Source organism: Hyperoodon ampullatus (assembly GCF_949752795.1).
Source record: "Hyperoodon ampullatus genome assembly, chromosome: 3".
Classification (NCBI taxonomy): Eukaryota; Metazoa; Chordata; class Mammalia; order Artiodactyla; family Ziphiidae; genus Hyperoodon; species Hyperoodon ampullatus.
In genome coordinates, this window is record NC_136916.1 from 37,703,227 (window position 1) to 37,715,266 (window position 12,040).

Consider the following 12,040-nt stretch of genomic DNA (forward strand, 5'->3'; position numbering starts at 1 on the left):
TGCTCCACAACAAGAGAAACCACCACAATAAGAAGCCCGCGCACCGTGACGAAGAGTAGCCCCCACTCGCCACAACTGAAAAAAGCCCTCGCGCAGCAACGAAGACCCAATGCAGCCAAAAATAAGTAAATAAAATAAATAAGTAAAAAAAAAAAAAAAAAAGGAAGGAATTCGTAAAGCTGAAAAGATAAAATAATGAATTAGAAAACAGGAAAATGCTAGAACTAATAAATATATTCAAAGAATGATTTTTGGAGAGAAAAAATTAAAAACTGGTAAATAAGGATGAAGAAAAAAATGGTAAAGCATACTCATAGCAAGATACTGTACTAGGATATTAACAAATAATTTTTGTCTTTCTCATTTATTCTGGGCTGAGAGAGGTAAATTAAAGTCTCCCATTTCTATTGTATATCTAATACACACACATACACGCACACCTGTGCACACACACAAACATTTTTTAATGACATTTCCCCTTCATGCACCATTTCCACTCCCATTCCAGCTCTACTCTTCCCCCACCCTCATCCCCTGGTACCCACTAATGTATTTAACTATGTGTCCTTGGTTATGCATGTCTCATCAAATGACATACAGTATTATGGTCTGAATTGTGTTCCCACCAAAGTTCCTACATTGAAGTCCTAACCCCTAGAACCTCAGAATGAGCAGTATTTGGAGGTCAGGTCTTTAAAGAGGTAATTAAGTTAAAACAAGGTCTTTTAGGATTGGCCTTAATCCAATATGACTGGTGTCCTTTTAAGAAGAGAAAATTTGAGGGCTTCCCTGGTGGCGCAGTGGTTGAGAGTCCGCTTGCTGATGCAGGGGACGTGGGTTCGTGCCCTGGTCCAGGAAGATCCCACATGCCGCGGAGCGGCTGCGCCCGTGAGCCATGGCCGCTGGGCCTGTGCGTCCGGAGCCTGTGCTCCACAACGGGAGAGGCCACAGAAGTGAGAGGCCCATGTACCGCAAAAAAAAAAAAAAAAAAATAGAAGAGAAAATTTGGACACAGATATGTATGTGGACAGAGAAAAGAACATGTGAAGATACAGGGAGAAGACTGCCATCTAGAAGCTAAGGAAAGAGGCCTCAAAAGAAACCAACCCTGCTGACACCTTGATCTCAGACTTCTAGCTTCAGAACTGTGAGGAAATAAATTTCTGTTGTTTAAGCTACCCCATCTATGGTATTTTATTATGGCATCCCAGCAAACTAAGACATCCAGTGTTGGAGTATGTAAGTGTTTGTTTTTTCAATTTACATATATCATCTTAGATATAGACTCAATTTGTTTCTTTTTTTCCCCCTTAGTGCAATTTCTAAAAATATTTTCTTTTTGCTTATCATATTTTCTACAGTGTATATTGACTTTTTTGTTTTTTCTTACTGTGGTAAAATATATATAACATAAAATTTACCATCTTAACCATTTTTAAGTGTACAATTCAGTAGCATTAAATACATTCACATTGCTGTGACTCATCCATCTCCAGAACTCTTTCATTTTCCCAGACTGAAACTTTATACCCATTAAACAACAGCTTCCTCTTCCTCCCTCCCCCCAGCCCCTGGGAACCACAATTCTATTTTCTGTCTCTATGAATTTGACTATAGGCACGCTCAGAGATATTGCATGTTCAGTTCCAGACCACCACAATAAAGCGAATAGCGCAGTAAAGTGAGTCACGTGATTTTTTTTGGTTTTCCAGTGCGTATAAAAGTTATGTTTACACTATGTTAAGTGTGCAATAGTTTGATGTCTAAAAAAACCAATGTACTTACCTTAATTAAAAAATACTTTATTTCTAAAAAAAGCTAACCATCACCCAAGCCTTCAGCAAGTCCTAATCTTTTTTGCTGGTGGAGGGTCTTGCCTCAATGTTAATGTCTGCTGACTGATCAGGGTGGTGGCTGCTGAAGGCTGGAAGGCTGTGACAACTTCTAAAAGAAGACAACAGTGAAGTTTGCTGCGTTGATTGACTCTCCCTTTCACAAATGTTTTCTCTGTAGCAGGCAATGCTATTGGATAGCATTTTACCCACAGTAGAACTTTTTTCAAAATTGGAGTCAATCCTCTCAAGCCCTGCTGCTGCTTTATCAACTAAGTTTATGTAATATTCTAAATCCTTTGTTGTCATTTCAACAATCTTCACAGCATCTTCACCAGGAGTAGATTCTATATCAGGAAACCACTTTCTTTGTTCATCCATAAAAAGTAGCTCCTCATCTGTTAAAGTTTTATCATGAGGTTGCAGCAACTCAGTCACATCTTCAGGCTCCGTTTCTAATTCTAGTTTTCTTGCTATTTCCGCTATATCTTCAGTTACTTCCTCCACTGAAGTTTTGAACTCAAAGTCATCCATGAGGGCTGGAATCAACTTCTTCCAAACTCCTGTTAATGTTGATATTTTGACCTTTTCCCATGAATCATGAATAATGGCATCTAGAATGGGGAATCCTTTCCAGAAGGTTTTCAATTAACTTTGCACAGACCAGAGGAATCACCCTCTATGGCAGTTATAGCCTTATGAAATATGTTTCTTAATGACAAGCCTTGAAAATCAAAATTACTCGTTGATCCATGGGCTGCAGAATGGATGCTGTGTTAGCAGGATGAAAACAACACTAATCTCATTGTACATCTCCAACACAGCTCTTAGATGACCAGATGCATTGTCAATGAGCAGTAATATTTTGAAAAGAATCTTTTTTTTCTAAGCAGTAGTTCTCAAAAGTGGGCTTAAAATATTCAGTATACCATGTTGGAAACAGATATGCTGTCATCCAGGCTTTCCTGTTCCATTTATAACACAGGCAGAGTAGATTTAGCATAATTCTTAAGTCCCTAGGATTTATGTAATGGTAAATGAGCATTGGCTTCAACTTAAAGTCACCAGCTGTGTTAGCCCTTAACAAGAGTCAGCCTGTCTTTTGAAACTTTGAAACCAGGCATTGACTTCTCTCTAGCTACAAATGTCCTAGAGGGTATCTTCTTCCAGTATAAGGCTGTTTCATGTACACTGAGAATCTGTTATTTAGTGTAACCACCTTCATTAATTAGTTTAGCTAGATCTTCTGGGTAACTTGCTGCAGCTTCTACATCAGCACTTGCTGCTTCACCTTTTATGTTACGGAGATGTCTCTTTCTCTAAACCTCATAAACGAACCTCTTCTAGGTTCAAATTTCTTTGCAGCTTCCTCACCTCTCTCAGCCTTCAGAGAATTGAAGAGAGTTAGGGCCTTGCTCTGGATTAGACTTTGGCCTAAGGGAATGTTGTGACTGGTTTGATCTTCTATCCAAACCACTCAAATTTTCTCCATATCAGCAATAAGGCTGTTTCCCTTTCTTATTATTCATTTGTTCACTAGAGTAGCCCTTTTAATTTCCTTCAAGAACTTTTCCTTTGAATTCACAATTTGGCTAACTATTTGGTGCAAGAGTTCTAGCTTTCAGCCTGTCTCAGCTTCGACATGCCTTCCTCACTAAGCCTAACTTCTAGCTTTTGATTCAAAGTGAGAGATGTGGGACTCTTCCTTTCACTTGAACACTTAGGGGCCATTGTAGGGTTATTAATATTGTTGTATGTTAGGGAATATGGAGGCCTGAGGAGAGAGAGAGAGATGGGGAACGGCCAGTTGGTTGAGCTGTTCCCACCAACCTAACATTTATTAAGTTCTCTGTCTTATATGGGCATGGTTCATGGCACCCCAAAACAATTACAATAGTAATATCAAAGATCACAGATCACCATAACAAATAAAATAATAATGGAAAAGTTTGAAATATTGTGAGAATTACCAAAATGTGACACAGAGACAGGAAGTGAGCAAATGCTGTTGGAAAAATGGTGCCAATAGACTTGCTTGATGCAGGGTTGCCACCAGCCTTCAACTTGTAAAAAAACACAATAAAGTGAAGTGCAAAATGAGGTATGCCTGTATTCTAGGCACCTCATATAAGTGGAATCATGTAATATTTGTCCTTCTGTGTTTGGCTTATTTCACTTAGCATAGAGTCTTCAAGGTTTATCCATGTTGTAGCGTGTGTTAGCATTTCCTTCCTTTGTAAGGCTGAATAAATACTCTATTGTATGTAAATACCACATTTTGTTTATTCACTCATCCACTGATGAACATTTGGGTTGTTTCTACCTTTTTGCTCTTGTGAATAATGCTGCTATGAACATGGGTGTGTAAATATCTCTTTAAGATCCTGTTTCAATTCTTTTGGATAAATACTCAGAAGTAGAATTGCTGGATCATACAGTAGTACTATTTTTAGTTTTTGGAGGAACTTCCATACTGTTTTCCACAGCGGCTGCGCCATTTTGCATTCCCACCAGCAATGCACAAATGCCCCAATTCCTCTACATTCTTGCCAGCATTGGTTAATTCTGTTTTTGTTTTTATATAATAGCCATCCTAATGGGTGTGAAGTGGGATCTCATTGTGCTTTTAATTTGCCTTTCCTCCTATAGCTTTTAATTTTTGAATTTTAATCCTACTTTATTTGACATATTAACATTATCTTCATTTAGTTTCTTTGTGGATTGTAACATTTAGCACTATGAAGTTCCCATTTTAAAAATCTGATTTAGGGGCTTCCCGGGTATTGCAGTGGTTAAGAATCCGCCTGCCAATGCAGGGGACACGGGTTCGATCCCTGGTCTGGGAAGATCCCACGTGCCGAGGAGCAACTACGCCTGTGCGCCACGACTACTGAGCCTGTGCTCTAGAACCCGTGAGCCACCAACTACTGAAGCCCGTGCACCACAGCTACTGAGCCAACGTGCTGCAACTACTGAAGCCCGTGCGCCTAGAGCCTGTGCTCCACAACAAGAGAAGCCCGCGCACCGCAAAGAAGAGGAGCCCCGGCTCGCAGCAACTAGAGAAAGCCCATGCGCAGCAATGAAGACCCAACCATAAAATAAATAAATAAATAAATAAATAATTAAAATATATATGATTTAATGTCTTTTCTGTTAAGTTCAACCTTGTCCATTATTAATATTAAAAGTGTGCCTCTTCCATTTTGGTTTGCATATTTCTACTCGGTCTTTGCCAAGTCCTTTTGCATTTATCTTTCTGGCTCACTTTGTTTCAGAGAATTTTTGTATGTGATTGTATTAGCTTGGGTTCCTCAAAAGGCAGAGCCCGAGACAAAAATCTTCCTTGCCATTACTTAATGAGGGAGTGCAATCCCAGGGAAGCCAGAGGAAAGAACTGAGGAGCAGGGAAAGAGGGAGAGCAAATCTAAGGGTGCATTACTCAACTGGTCACCACTTGGAATTAAGAGGGAGTGCTCGTCTGGCCTTATGGGCCCATCTTCCAAGAAGCCCTTTCTTTCTTTCCTTTTTTTTGGGGGGGGGGCAAGCGGCATGTGGGATCTTAGTTCCCCAACCAGGGATCGAACCTGTGCCCCCTGCATTGGAAGGGCAGAGCCTTAACCCCTGGACCACCAGGGAAGTCCTCCAGAAAGCCCTTTTAACTATATTTCATCACAGTCTGAACAGGGAGAGAAAGGAGGAAGAATTTATCTGCCAGCTTCTGTCCCCCATTGGTCAAAGGTTCTCTCCACAGGTGTTCACTCCTCTGCACTTAGGGTTGTACAAGCCCTGGTGCCCAGAGGGCCCTAGTGTCTTGTGTTTCAGCCTCAATAAGGATGCCCCAGGGCAAGAGGGGGAGACAAGTGACACAGGGACATCTGAGGCACTGTTGGGTTGTACCCACATGAAGTGAGTTGAAGCACACACGGTTTGTCATCACAGCAACAGCTAGAATGGAACAAGCGGCCAAAGGCCCCAGAGACAGGTGGGGCGAAAGGTCCAGCGCAAGCACCACCACTCAGATCTGCTTCAGCTGCCCCCACCCAACCTGACTGCTTTACTACAACATGGGACCTCCATTTTTGTGAGAAAAAAATTCCTTAGTCTCAGGATTCCCTTCAACGTGGTGGCCAGCCACACATCTCTGAAAAGACTTTTATGTGAGAGTCTAGTTCCAGGGTAGTACCTACTTATCTACTCCCATCAACCCCACGGGGCATCTCAAAGATACCAGTGGTCCTGTCCTTCCTCAGTGCCTCTGGGACTTCCCACCCCTAGTCAGATGGTGGGTTCTCAGGTCTTACATAGTAAATCCCTCTTACAGTCCACTCTCCCTGAGCCTTGTGATCACTTTCTCAACATTGTGTCAAGGAGGTTCTGGCATCTCTACCTCACTGTCATATACAAGTTTCGTAGCCATCTCCACACACAGTTGAGACCAGCTCCAGGCATCCTTGCTAGAATATTGAAGGCCACGTGGCAGGTGAATGTCCCATGTCAATACATTCTCTCCAACTGAGCCTTATGTTCCACTCTCCCCTGTCCCCGGTCGATCACCTCAGATCCACTGCCATGTGGCTTCCCTTTGTTCCAGGTGGCACATGTTGACCAGGTCCTGCAATTCCTTGGGTATGTAAGCTGAGCCTCTGGGAGGAGGGACTGTACCCGCCTGCTCAGGTTGTGGTGAGTCCTGATTCTGATTATGGGCCTGGAGGCAATGAGTGGTGAAGGACGCAGATCTTAAGAAAAGCAGATGACATTTTGCAAGGCATCTGCTTCCAATGAGGTCTTTGCACTGTCTCCACATTAGGGGAGGGACTGTTTCTGCTGGCCAGGAGAGTTTAGGGGAATTTGTGGTTTAGGGGATCAAGGTTTTCATGCTCATCCGCCCAATGTCCCCATCCCAGGGTCCCATGCTATTCGGAGCAGGGCCCTGAGATTGACAGGAGATTATCAAACCTGCACATTCAGCCTCCTTTGGCAGCTCTGTCCCCCTTACAATCAGCTGCTGAGCCTGACTTTTAGCAGTTTGCCCTGAAGCTGCAGAAGATGAGAGTCTCCTTAAAAACTGCCATGAAACTCCCCGTGGCTTTCACGTATCTTAAGTTGGCTGTTAGCTACTCTAAGCCTATCATTTTCTTTTCTGCAAGGTTTCTTATGCTGTTACTAAAAGCTAGCCTACTCTACATTTCTTATAATTATTGCCTCCATACAATCAAATGCTACATTCCATTTTCCAGCTCAATTTCACCTTCTGCCTGCACCTCCCCCCAATTAACCACAGATGAAAACCTTAGTCATTCTGATGCCACTTCATGCCAAGAGTTATCACCACCCACTTACCACTAGCAATAGTGTCCCTACTGCTGTCAGAACAATATAGGTAATCCAATTTCACAATCCTATCCTGAAAGTCTTCTTTTAAGGACCACCCTTGGGGTCAATTATCTTTGGGGGCAAGTGGTGCAGTGTGCCCTTGAGATGAGGTGTGGGGGATTGTTTCTGCGTGAAGTCAGTTGGAGCCCAAGAGGAGGTGGGTCACTACGGAGAGCCTAGGACAGGATAGGTCAAAGGCACTGGAGGCCAAGAGACTCAGATATGGCATTAAGAGATGTTTGCTACAAAGGCACATCACAGATTTTCTTTCCAAACTAGGTTTACTCCATTTGCATGTATTGATGTAATGTGATGGATAGGTTTAGTTCTCATTCTGGCATCATGTTTTATGTTATGCTTTCTCTCTTGAGTGCTTCCTTTGTTTTGCATCTTTTGCTCTGTGGTGTGTATGTGTGTTTTCTTCAGGCTATTTCACTGCATTGGTGGCAATTTAGCACACTATTTCTTCTGAAACCACCAAAATTTATCAGGACAAGATGTGTCAGATATGCTAAGATATGATCTGATGCATAAAAGCTAAGAGTCCACATGCATGCCTGCTCCTGTTTTTTTTTTTACTGTTATGTATTCGTGCCTGACAGAAATCCTGATAAATTCTATTTTGCTTTCCATCAAAAGAGAAAAATAAGTTGGTGTGTTTATAATTACATGCACAACTTTAGTGAGAACAATCCTGAAACTGCTTTCATTTTGATTAGGCTTTTTTTTTTTTTTTTGGTCATGCGGCATGCAGGATCTTAGTTCCCCAACCGGAGACTGAACCCAGGCCCCTGGCAGTGAAAGCATGGAGTCCTCACCACTGGACCACCAGGGAATTCCCTTGACTAGAGTTAACGAGAACCAAATCCTCTGCTTACAGTTTTACCTGTCTGGTAGGCGGAAGAATTTTCTTCATAACAGCTTCCAGCTCCTTAGTTTCACATCTTGTTTCTCCTACACTCCCCACACAGTCCCGGCACTGGGCACTGCAGGGCACGTTTCTCCTGTGATGTGACCCCTTGCCATGCTCTTCTGTGTCACCCACTTTGTGACCTACAACAGATAAGCCATCACAGAGGGTGGTAGGGCACTCCAACACCAGGACGGCTGATGAAAACTGAATTATAGGTGGGAAGGACTACAGACCACATAAATCTATTCTGCGAGACCCAAACTAAATGTATCTAAATGTATCTCTTGTCAGCTTTCCTTCGCTCAGGTTCATTCCAACATCATCTAACATGAGGCAAAGGAGAATTTGGACAAAATAAGATAGTGGTCTTAACTGACTGCACCAAAACTGCCTTACCTATGAAAATTTTACAAAACCAAATGCCCACGTGAACATTGTTCAAGGGACCTTCAACCCCATCCTTACAAGGGACCATGGAACTGAGGAAGATTTAACTCTCTCCATGTTGTACCTCATGGTTTATAATTTAATGTAGAGACATCAATAATCCGCAAATAGGTGTAAGAAAGTACAACAAAGTTCTGTTTTTTTCCCCATGATGATTGATGCTTTTTTAGGAAACAAATATCAAAACCTTAAAAAAAAAAAAAGTTTTCTTGTTCTTTTTAGTTGCCTGTCTTGCTGGTGCCTGGTTGGCCAATTGTGCTGATGGGGTGAAGTCACAGAGCCCAATAAGCAGATTACTCTTTTTAAGAAAGGATTTACCGCAGTGCAGTCTGATAGAACTTTCTGCAATGATGGAAAGGTTCTTCTCGGCACTGTCTAAACTGGTAGCCACTGGCCACATGTTGCTAGCTTTCGAGCTCTTGAAATGTGGCTAGTGAGACTTTAGAACTGAACTTTAAATTTTATTTAGGTTTAATTAATTAAAATTTAAATTTCAATAGCCACGTATGGCTAGTGACTGCAATTAAAGGAAGTGAAGATTTGGAGCCATCTGAGGGGGAAGATGACACAGAATGGGGAAGGAGGAGGGGGGCGTGCTGGCCATGAGGCTGTGACCAGCCTGGGGAGTATTTTGGCTTGTTTTTGTTGTTGTTGTTTTTTAATAAATTTATTTATTTATTTATTTTTGGCTGCATTGGGTCTTCATTGCTGCGCGCAGGCTTTTTCTAGTTGCAGTGAGTGGGGGCTACTCTTTGTTGTGGTGCACAGGCTTCTCATTGCTCTGGCTTCTCTTGCTGCAGAGCACGGGCTCTAGGCATGCAAGCTTCAGTAGTTGTGGCACATGGGCTCAGTAATTGTGGCTTGCGGGCTCTAGAGAGCAGGCTCAGTAGTTGTGGTGCACGGGCTTAGTTGCTCCGCGGCATGTGGGATCTTCCTGGACCAGGGCTCGAACCCGTGTCCCCTGCATTGGCAGGCGGATTCTTAACCACTGCGCCACCAGGGAAGTCCCAAAAAGCTGTACGTTTTTGATGTATACAACTTGATGAGTTTGGAGATAAGTACACACCCATGAAACCATCACTACAATCTATGCTGTAAACAAATTTATCATTTCCGAAAGTTTCTTCAAGACTTCTTTTTTTTTTAATACTTTATTTATTTCTTTGGTTGCTCTGGATCTTAGTTGTGGCAGGTGGGCTCCTCAGTTGCAGCATGTGAACTCTTAGTTGTGGCATGTGGGATCTAGTTCCCTGACCAGGGATCGAACCCGGTCCCCCTGCACTAGAAGTGCAGAGTCTTAAACTCTGCACCACTAGGGAAGTCCAAAGCCTTCTTTCTTTCTTTATTATTATTGTGTGTGTGTGTGTGTGTGTGTGTGTGTGTGTGTGTGTGTGTAAGAACACTTAACATAAGAACTGTCCTCTTAGTAAATGTTTAAGTATATAATACAATATTGTTAGCTACAGGCACTCTACTATACAGATGTCTAGGTCTTACTCATCTTGTACACCTGAAATTCTGTGCCCTTTGACTACTACCTGTGCATTTCTCGCCCCCAGCCCCTGGCAGCCATTCTACTCTCTGCTTCTACTAGTTTGACTATTTTAGATTCCTCATGTAAATGAGATCATGCAGTATTTGTCTTTTTGAGTCTGGCTTCTTTCACTTCCAGGTTCATCCATGTTGTTGCAGATTGGCAGGGTTTCCTTCTTTTTTTAAGCCTGAATAATATTCCATTGTATGCGTATACCACATTTTCTTTTTCCATTCATCCACTGATGGACATTTAGTTTGCTTCTATGTCTTGACTATTGTGAAAGGACCATGGGAGTGCAGATATCCCTTTGACATCCTGATTTCAATTCCCTTGGACATATACCCAGAAGTGAAATTGCTGGATCATTTGGTGGTTCTATTTTTAATTTCTTGAGAAACTTCCATAGTGTTTTTCATAGTGGCTGTACTAATTTACACTCCCATCAATGTTGTACAAGTGTTCCCTTTTCTCCATATCCCTGCTAACACTTACCTTTTGTTTTTTTGATAATAGTCATTCTAACAGGTGTGAGGTTTTCCCTGATGATTAATGATGCTGAGCAGCTTTTCATATACCTGTTGGTCATCTGTATGTCTTCTGTACGTCTATTCAGTTCCTTTGCCCATTTTTTTTTATCGTGTGTTTTTTTTGTTTTTTTTTTTTCTTTTTCTATTGAGTTATGAGAGTTCCTTATATCAGCCTGGGGAATTTTGAAGAGACAGAGCCAAAGGACAGTTCTGCCCAGAGGGTCTTCTACATCCTTCCTTCCTAGAATTTAGGGAGCAGCCAGGTAGGCCAGATAGGGGTGGGGCTGACTAATCCATTTGACACCATGCCTAAGGCACAGGAAAATATATTAATTTCTTTTAAAATCAGAAGAAAAAAAGAATTTTTAGGCCAAAGAAAATGTCTTAATATATATTAATATATTCATCTTTATGTCAACCCAGTCATAAAATATAATTTAAAGACTTTTTTTATGGAGGAGGGAGCCCTTGAAAACAAAAATGCCAAAAATGCACAAAAGTCATAATGTGTGGGTGGAGGGGGTGCTTCTTCTACCACTGACAGCTCAGCTTGGGCCCCCAGGTATCTAACCTGGCCACCTCCGCTTTGAAGTCTCCCCCAGAGGCTACACTTCGACTCCATGAATGGGCCCACCTGCCCCAGGGCTTGCCACAAAGGAGTCAAACAAAAGAACCAAGGCTCTCAACAATCCCGGGGTCAAAACAGATCCCTGCACCCGGGCTTGGGAAATGCATCCCTAGACTGTTATATACTTGGGCAAAGGGCAGTAGGGAGCTGGGAAGGGGTCCAAGAACTGTGCGGGAAGACGGCGAGGGGCAATGCTCCTTTCTAGAGTGAGTTTATTAAATCCTTACAACCCCTCTGATACTGACCCCGTTTTACAGAGGAGGAAGCACGGGCTCAGAGAGGTTGAGGAACTTGCCCAAGCTCACACAGCTGGGATTCCAACCTTGTTAGGCCGTAGATCTTGACACCCAAGACCAGGCTCCTTCTTTACAGATCCCTGGAACCCCTCCCTCAGCCACTGTGCGACCTCGCGCGCGGGCATAAAGAGCAGCTCTGTACTTAGCACCCTGCCGTCCCTGAGGGCTGTTCCCTTTTTCCCATTCCTGCTCTCTGGAAACTCATCCTTTCAGAGCTGACCCTATAGGCTCTCTGGGCCTCAATTTCCCCTTTGTGCGTGTGTGGGGCAGGGGTCTCCTACTAGTAACAAGGAAGAGGGAGAGAAAGAGAAGGGAGTGGCTCCCTTCCCCACCCCCACCCCCGGGGCTAAGGTCCCAGCCGGGTCTTCAGGGAAGCCCACCTCCCGCCAAGCAAGGTCCCGCGGGCAGGAATGGGGCTCGGCCCCTTTAAATCCCGCGCGGGAACGCCCGGGGCCGGGCCGCGCAGCTCCCGGATCTGCAGCAGGGA